Genomic DNA, 9,763 nt, shown 5'->3' with positions numbered 1-9,763 from the left:
TAATTTATGTGGCTTTTTGTTTTGTTTTCCTTGAAGATACCTGTACTGGAGTTTTCCGACCTCCTCATCTACTCTGGATTGCTTGTTCTCTCCACCTGCTCCCCCACAGTTGCCCTGGGACTTGTCTTTGCTGTCATCCTAAGCATTCCCTTTGCTCTCTGCCCTGCCAATACCCTGTTTCTGGTCTTCCATGTCTTCCTCTTTCTTGGTATACTCTTTTTTTTTTTTTTTTTTTACCTTTTGTATCTGAAATTTAATGGCATTTTATTATTATTATTATTATACTTTAAGTTCTAGGGTACATGTGTACAACGTGCAGGTTTGTTACATATGTATACTTGTGCCATGTTGGTGTGCTGCACCCATCAACTCATCAGCACCCATCAACTCGTCATTTACATCAGGTATAACTCCCAATGCCATCCCTTCCCCCTCCCCCCTCCCCATAATAGGCCCTGGTGTGTGATCTTCCCCTTCCCGAGTCCAAGTGATCTCATTGTTCAGTTCCCACCTATGAGTGAGAACGTGCAGTGTTTGGTTTTCTGTTCTTGCGATAGTTTGCTGAGAATGATGGTTTCCAACTGCATCCATGTCCCTACAAAGGACACAAACTCATCCTTTTTTATGGCTGCATAGTATTCCATGGTGTATATGCGCCACATTTTCTTAATCCAGTCTGTCACTGATGGACATTTGGGTTGATTCCAAGTCTTTGCTATTGTGAATAGTGCCGCAATAAACATACGTGTACATGTGTCTTTATAGCAGCATGATTTATAATCCTTTGTGTATATACCCAGTAATGGGATGGCTGGGTCATATGGTACTTCTAGTTCTAGATCCTTGAGGAATCGCCATACTGTTTTCCATAATGGTTGAACTAGTTACAATCCCACCAACAGTGTAAAAGTGTTCCTATTTCTCCACATCCTCTCCAGCACCTGTTGTTTCCTGACTTTTTAATGATTGCCATTCTAACTGGTGTGAGATGGTATCTCATTGTGGTTTTGATTTGCATTTCTCTGATGGCCAGTGATGATGAGCATTTTTTCATGTGTCGGCTGTATGAATGTCTTCTTTTGAGAAATGTCTGTTCATATCCTTTGCCCACTTTTTAATGGGGTTGTTTTTTTCTTATAAATTTGTTTGAGTTCTTTGTAGGTTCTGGATATTAGCCCTTTGTCAGATGAGTAGATTACAAAAATTTTCTCCCATTCTGTGAGACATCTTCTAGTAGGAGCTTCCTGAGAAAGGGCACAAGGAAGGTAAATCATGTGAGACTGCCCAAATGAAAAATAGTTGTTCTCTCACATATGATTGATGATCTAGGTATGCATAGATAATTATAGTATTCAAGTTGAAAACAACATTCTTTTAGAATTTTGAATGTAGTATTCCATTATCTTCTAGTTTACAATTGCTATTGAGAAATCTAATGTGTAGGCAGTTTTTTATCTGCCTTTCCAATGTTTTTTGAGAACCCATTCTGCACCAGGCATTCAATTAGATGTTAGGAGTATACAAACCTGAATACTCCTGAATACAAACCCGAATGGTAAGAACTTAATAAGTAGCTATTGTATTATGTAGCCAGTTTCTTTCTTTTTTTTTTTTTTTTTTTTTACCTTGAGTCACAGAAAAACACAATAGAGAAATCAGAAGTTTAATGAAAGTGCTTTGGACAATTTCTAACATAAATTACAATGCAGAACTTTTAAAAAATCCCAACCTAGCCAATCTCTAAATGTCCCATATCCAATCCATTATCAAGTGTTAACATTTTTACCTTTAAAATAGATCTTCTTAAAGTATAATTAAAAAAAAATAGATCTTGATTCAGCTAAGCTATGAGGACGCAAAGACATACAGAGTGATATAATGGACTTTGGGGACTCAAGGGGAGGGTTGGGAGAAGGGTGAGGGATAAAAGGCTACACGTTGGGTACAGTGTACACTGCTTGGGTGATGGGTGCACTAAAATCTCAGAATTCACCGCTATAGAACTCATCCATGTAACCAAAAACCACTTGTACCTTAAAAGATATTGAAATTTAAAAAAAGAAGAAAAGAAGAAAGACCTTATCTTTTTACCTTAAATAGGAAGAAATCACAACAAAGAAATCCATGCTTTATTATAAAAAACAGAACAGAGATTGCGCACCATGATTAGTCAGAAAGTAGGTTCTCTTTTTATCTCTGAATTAATTAGTTTTCAGATCAGCTGCATTATCAAAGGCAAAAATAGCAACGGCATATACAGGAAGTAAATGTATTTTCTATTATATAACGGTCTAGTCCAGGGATAATATGGTGGCCCCCAAAGTATTAGGGACCGAGGCACCCTCTGTGTTCTTGTTCTGACATCCTCACATGTTAACTTCTCCATGTTCCTTGAAAGGGTGTTCTTTTTCGGCTTCTGGCAGAAGAGCTTCTGACATAGCAAGACGTGGTGATTAGTTTTCGTATCAATAATCAACATCCAAAGTGATTCTGATGCAAGTGTCCTTGGACCACATTCAAAACAATTAAGCATTGTTTCCCATGTTATGACTCTCAGAACACTAATTTTGCAAGATGCTCCGTATAAAAAGGATTCTGTTGATAAATAAGTTTGGAAAACAGTACTTAACATATCCCCGTTTTGGAAATCACAATGATTATTAGGATATTTTGAACGTAAATAAGTGCTGCAGTAAAGAAATCTGCTCAATGGCCGGGCGCGGTGGCTCAAGCCTGTAATCCCAGCACTTTGGGAGGCCAAGACGGGCGGATCACGAGGTCAGGAGATCCAGACCATCCTGGCTAACACAGTGAAACCCCGTCTCCACTAAAAAATACAAAAAAAAAAAAAAAAAAAAAAACAACTAGCCGGGCCAGGTGGCGGGCGCCTGTAGTCCCAGCTACTCGGGAGGCTGAGGCAGGAGAATGGAGAATGGCGTGAACCCGGGAGGCGGAGGTTGTAGTGAGCCGAGATCCGAACACTGCACTCCAGCCCGGGCAGCAGAGCGAGACTCCGTCTCAAAAAAAAAAAAAAAAGAAAGCTGCTCAATGTTATACAACCCAATGTTTCTCAATCTTATTTGAACTCAGCATTGTTTTTTCAGGTGACTTATTAAACTCTGTAGGAAATGCTGTTTAAGAATCAGACTGGGGACCCTTTCGGCTTTCCGCTCGGAGGAGGCCAAGGTGCAACTTTCTTTGGTCATTCCGAATCTGGGTTCATCCGACACCAGCCGCCTCCACCATGCCGCCAAAGTTCGACCCCAGCGAGATCAAAGTCGTATACCTGAGGTGCACCGGAGGTGAAGTCGGTGCCACTTCTGCGCTGGCTCCCAAGATCGGCCCCCTGGGTCTGTCTCCGAAAAAGGTTGGTGATGACATTGCCAAGGCAACAGGTGACTGGAAGGGCCTGAGGATTACAGTGAAACTGACCATTCAGAACAGACAGACCCAGATTGAGGTGGTGCCTTCTGCCTCTGCCCTGATCATCAAAGCCCTCAAGGAACCACCAAGAGACAGAAACAGAAAAACATTAAACACAGTGGGAATATCACTTTTGATGAGATCGTCAACATTGCTGGACAGATGTGGCACTGATCCTTAGCCAGAGAACTCTCTGGAATCATTAAAGAGATCCTGGGGACTGCCCAGTCTATGGGTCTATGGGCTGTAATGTTGATGGCCGCCACCCTCATGACATCATAGATGACATCAACAGTGGTGCTGTGGAATGCCCAGCCAGTTAAGCACAAAGGAAAATATTTCAATAAAGGATCATTTGACAAAAAAAAATCAGATTGGGTAAAATTGGGAAGAAATCATTAAAGTTAGCAAGTAAAGGATGTTTAGTATCTTTAAATAGAGCAATTTCAGTTGAAGGGTGAGAAGAAGGCAGACGATAATAAGTTATGGAATGAACCAGAGGTGCAGTGCATACATTGAATGTACAACTATATTTTCCAAAAGGATAGTGAAAGAAAGAAAGGTGCAACACAGCTTCACGAAGAAAAAAGTAGCCAGGAAGAGGGAGAACTTGCAAATCCAAGAGAAATAAGAACTAACTGGGTCATCAAGTGGAATGGAGACTGCAGAGGGAGATGAAGAGGAAGGGCTGAGAGAAGCCGCAAGAGACTTGTTCTGGGGACCCAGAAACCCATAAGACCCTCCTGAAAATCAAATCCCTTGGAAATGCACAGAGACACAGAGATAGCAACAAAAAAAGGGGTAAATACACTCAACATGAGGAACTCACCTCTCTCTCTGCCTCTCTCCCCATCTCTCTGTCTGTCTGCCCTAGTCTTCTAGTCTCCAAACTCCCAGTCCCCTGTGCCCCTTCCTGGGATACCATGATGTTCTTCATCATCTTGCTAGAGGTGATTTGGATCCTGGCTGCAGATGAGGGTCAACACTGGACATATGAGTGCCCACATGGTCAGGACCACTGGCCAGCCTCTTACTCTGAAGTGTGGAAACAATACACAGTCCCCCTTCAATATCCAGACAGTGCGACGATTGACCCTTAGATGACTGCTCTGCAGCTCCATGGATATGACTGGCCTGGCACTGAGCCTTTAGACCTGCACAAGAATAGCTACACAATGCAACTGTCTCTGCCCTCTACCCTGTATCTAAGTGGACTTTCCAGAAAATATGTAGCTCCCCAGCTCCACCTGCACTGGGGCCAGGATGATCCCCAGGGGGCTCAGAACACCAGATCAACAGTGAAGCCACAGTTACTGAGCTCCGCATCATGCATTATGACTCTGATTCCTGTGATAGCTTGAGTGAAGCCGCTCAGAGGCCTCAGGGCCTGACTGTCCTAGGCATCCTAATTGAGGTGAGTGAGACTAAGAATATAGCTTATGCCAGCCTGGCCAACATGCTGAAACCCCATCTCTATTAAAAATACAAAAATTAGCCAGGTGTGGTAGTGGGCACCTGTAATCCCAGCTTACCTGGGAGACTGAGGTAGGAGGAGAATCGCTTGAACCCGGGAGGCAGAGGTTGCAGTGAGCTAAGATTGCACCATGTACTCCAGCCTGGGAAACAGAGCGAGACTCAAAAAACAAAAAACAAACAAACAAAAAGGATATAGCTTATGAACACATTCTGGGTCACTTGCATGAAATCAAGCATAAAGATCAGAAGACCTCAGTGAGACAGCTGCTCCCCCGACAGCTAGGGCAGTTCTTCCTTTACAATAGCTCACTCACAACTTCCCCTTGCTAGTAGTGTGCCCTGGACAGTTTTCAGTCCAAGGGCCCGGATATCAATGGAATAGCTGGAAAAGCTTCAGGAGACATTGTTCTCCACAGAAGAGGGGCCCTCCAAGTCCTGGTACAGAACTACTGAGCCCCTCAGCCTCTCAATCAGCAATGACCTTTGCTTTTTTCATCCAGGTGGGATCCTTGTATCCTACAGGTGAAATGCTGAGCCTCGGTGTAGGAATCTTGGTTGGCTCTGTCTGACTTCTGCTGGCCGTTTTTTTCATGGCTAGAAGGATCCAGAAGAAGAGGCTGGAAAATCAGAAGAGTGTGGTCATCACCTCAGTATGAGCCACCACTGAGGCATAAACTCCCTCTCAGATACCTTGGCTATGGATGCCTTCCTCTTGTGCCTCCAGGGGTGCTTTCCCCTCATGTCTCACCACCCCGCAGGGAACCTCTAAAATGGGGTGCAGGGATTGGCCAGGATCACTGTAGGAGTAGTAGGCACTCCTTCCTCTGGACATCCCCTATAGAGAAGTATGGACCCAGGCTCTCATTCCAGGAAGAACAGCAGAGCCTTCAGCCCCTCAAAACATGTAGAAGGAGATCAGGGGATCCCTGTGTTGTTAGTGCAGAGAATAAACTATTTAATTTTAGGGGAAGTTTGAGATGTACCCCCAAAGTCCTCCACCCCCTCACCTTTATGTCCCTTTCCCTAGATATATTGCAGGATCTACCCTTAGGAGAAAGAGTTGCTGTTGGGGTTGTATATTTTTGCTCAACATATTTGGAAACTAAAGTTTCTGGAGAAAAAAAAAAGAGAGAGAGAAGAAATAACTGATGAAAAGTCCCAAAGGCAGCAAGAAAGAGGTGGGGTCAAGAGGGCAAGTAAAAATGTAAAGAGAAGAAATACTGTTTTCGTTTCCTCAAAAAAGAGAAAAGGTGAAAATATGAGTACAGATATATGTTTGGAAGTGAAGGAGCAGGGCTGGAAGAGAGCTGGTTTTCTCTGTGAAGTAGGAAGGAAAATCACCTGCTGAAAGTAAGGAGAAAAGAAAAAGGAAGATAAAGTTTTGGAACAGCACTTCTGGGAAATAACAAACTTTGCTAAGAATTAGTAAAAAGGTTGTTGAGCAATACTCAATGCTGAGTTGAATATTGAGTACATTTTTTTTCCATCCTCGCTCAGTGATCCAGTAGGAGAACAAGCAGGTGCTTGGATTCATCTAGGGTTGAGGATTAATGGGGTAATGGGGCAGAGAAAGAGGAACAAAGGACCTGAAGGCCCTTGTGACATTGAATGATAACTTAGTTTTCAATAAAAGAAAAAAAGGCCGGCGCAGTGACTCACACATGTAATCCCAGCACTTTGGGAGGGGTGGATCACCTGAGGTCAAGAGTTCGAGACCAGTGTGACCAACATGGTGAAACCCTGTCTCTAAATACAAAAAATTAGCCAGATGTGGTGGCACATGCCTGTAATCCCAGCTACTTGGGAGCCTGAGGCAGGAGAATCACTTGAACCCGGGAGGTGGAGGTTGCAGTGAGCCAAGATTGTGCCACTGCACTCCAGCCTGGGCAACAAGAGCGAAACTCTGTCTCAAAAAGAAAGAAAAGGAGAAGAATGGGGAAAAGCTAAGGTTGGAAGCATCTAAGATATGTGTGTTCAAAGAGATTGTTCAATATTTCAAAGCTTTAGGTGGTGATTACATTAATTCTTGGGAATGAATTGTTGGAGTGAAGTGGAGGGGAAGTCTGCTGCAGTAAAGGATGTCTAGGAATTGCAAAGCTAGTTTAACAAGGTATATGATGAGCAATGGCTACTTTTAAATCTTGGCTCTGTCCCTTAACAACAAATGAATTTGAACAAGTTGCTAAACCGCTAAAACTTCTGTGTCTGTTTTCTTATTTTTTTTAAAAAAGGAGCAAATTATAACTAACTGGTAGGAGCAATGTAAGAAGACAACGTATGTAGACTGGGCATGGTGGCTCATGCCTTTATTCGCAGCACTTTGGGAGGCTGAGGCAGATAGATCACTTGAGGTCAGGAGTTCGAGACCAGCCTGGCCAACATGGTGAAACCCTGGCTCTAGTAAAAATAAAAAGATTAGCCGGGAGTGGTGGCGGGTGCCTGTAATCCCAGCTACCCCAGAGGCTGAGGCAGGAGAATTGATTGAACCTGGAAGGCGGAGGTTGCAGTGAGCCAAGATTGCCTCACTGTACTCCAGCCTGGGTGACAGAGCAAGACTCATCTCAAAAAAAAAAAAAAAAAAAAAAAAAAAAAAACAACATAGGTAAAATATCTGGCACAGTAGGCTCAATAAGTAGGAGCTGCTATTACTGGACTGGTCGACTATAAGGATGTCATAGACACCTGGAATTATGGCAGAAAAGAGAACAGAAAGGAGCTGGGCATGGTTACAAGCACCAGTAATCCCAGCTGCTCAGGGGGCTAAGGCAGGAGGATCACTTGAGCCCAGGAGTTTGATGCCAGCCTTGGCAACATAGTGAGGCCCTGTCTCAAAAAAAAAAAAAATAATTTTTTTAAAAAGAAAAAAGAATATAAAGGAAAAGATTAAGCTGTGTGTTTAAGTCCTCAACAAATCTGAGGGTCCGCCTTGTAAGTTGCTAAAGGGGAGTATGGAGATTTGAGAGAACCCAGGCGATGTTAAGTCCCTGGCGGTGCCTTCTGGGAAGTACTCTCTTCTCTATCCTCCGGATTCTCATCTTAAGTGGGTATTGAAACTTCTGCTTCCAACCATGATGAAATAACTGGAACCACACTTTCCTTCCTGCCTTAAACAACTAGAAAACTGGACAAAATATGGGAAACAATGATTTATAAACATTGGACAACAGGTAGCATAAGTGGTCATCTTTGAGAGAAGGGAAACAAAGTAAGCTCTTCAAGTTTCCCAGCTCTCTACCTAAAAACAGGAAAAACAAATAGAACACAGGTGTTTCAGAGTTTAGGAAGATCAAAGCAGCTAGAATTTGTGGGGCAGCGCCAGAAAGAAGGGAACTATTGGCCGGGCGCGGTGGCTCACGCCTGTAATCCCAGCACTTTGGGAGGCTTAGGCAGGTGGATCACAAGGTCAGGAGATCGAGACCATCTTGGCTAACACGGTGAAACCCCGTCTCTATTAAAAATACAAAAAATTAGCCGGGCGTGGTGGGGGGCGCCTATAGTCCCAGCTACCCGGGAGGCTGAGGCAGGAGAATGGCGTGAACCCGGGAGGCGGAGCTTGAAGTGACCCGAGATCACACCACTGCACCCCAACCTGAGCAACAGAGCAAGACTCTGTCTCAAAAAAAAAGAAGGGAACTATTAAAAAGAGAATTTTGGATATTTGAAGAGATTCCTCCCTCTATTCTCCCTCTATTTCCCCCAGCTTTATTGAAGTATAACTGACAAGTAAAAACTGTATGTATGTAAGGTGTACATTGTGATGTTTTGATATACATATATATATTGTAAAATGATTACCATGATCAAGCTAATTAACATATCGATTACCTCACATGGTTACCATTTTCTTGTGTGTGTGGTAAGAACATTTAAGATCTACTCTCCTAGCAAATGTCAAGTATGCAATACCGTATTGTTAACTATGGGAACCATACTATACAATTAGAGCTCCAGAATTTATTCATCCTGCATAACTGGAACTTTGTACTTTATGACCAACATCTCCCCATTTCCCTCCCTCTCAGCTCCTGGAAACATCATTCTACTTGTAGAATAGGCTGAGTACTGATCTGCAGTGTTCAGCAATGAGGAAACTACCCAGGGCAAGGGGAAAAACCACCAGAAAGAAGTAGGCAGGAAAATCCCTTGACCTCATATAGGACTGGGAATAGTTTGGGTTCCCAGCAGCCAGCGTGGACAGATCTTATAATATAGGGTATTGTGTAGGGTCCTCAGAAGGCTATTGCCTCAATAATGGGGTCAAATTAGCGCTAGGCTAGTGGCTGCTCTGGGCCGCCATAACAAAGCTTAAAAGCAAGCCTCTTGTGCCTCTGCACTCCAGCCTGGGCGACAGAGCGAGACTCCATCTCAAGAAAAATAAATAAAATAAATAAAAGCAAGCCTCAGAAGAATCAAACCAATTCCAAATAACTTATCTTGTCCCAGAACAAAACTCTTGAAATATTCAAAGTAATACAACAAAGTCTATCACCTAGTAAAGTAAAATCCACAATGTCCAGGAGCCAATAAAAAATTATCAGGCATGCAAAGAAGCAGGAAAAGATAAGCCATGATCAAGAGGAAAACCAGTCAAAAGAAACAGACCCAGAAAACACACAGATGATGGAATTATTAGACAAAGATGTTAAAACAGTTGTTGTACATATACTTCCTATGCTTAAAAGCTAAAGTGTAAACATGATGAATAGGAAAATGGAAGATACATAAAAGATCCATATCGAGATGGGTCTAGAGATGAAAAATTTAGTATCTGAAATTAAAAATAAACTGAATGACATGAACAGGTAGATACTACAGAAGAAAATATTAGTGAATGTGAAGACATAGCAGTAATTTTAAAGAAACT

At 42.7% G+C, this 9,763-nt stretch overlaps 2 pseudogenes; both read left to right on the top strand.

Annotated features, from left to right (window-relative positions):
* Positions 1 to 3,244: 3,244 nt before the first annotated feature.
* LOC126941930 (60S ribosomal protein L12-like) lies at positions 3,245 to 3,792 on the top strand (annotated as a pseudogene).
* A 93-nt stretch (positions 3,793 to 3,885) lies between these two features.
* Positions 3,886 to 7,507, top strand: LOC126941991 (carbonic anhydrase 14-like; annotated as a pseudogene).
* Positions 7,508 to 9,763: the final 2,256 nt, after the last annotated feature.

This window comes from Macaca thibetana, chromosome 1, assembly GCF_024542745.1.
Source record: "Macaca thibetana thibetana isolate TM-01 chromosome 1, ASM2454274v1, whole genome shotgun sequence".
In the NCBI taxonomy this organism is placed as follows: domain Eukaryota; kingdom Metazoa; phylum Chordata; class Mammalia; order Primates; family Cercopithecidae; genus Macaca; species Macaca thibetana.
This window is presented reverse-complemented; position numbering and strand designations above follow the sequence as displayed.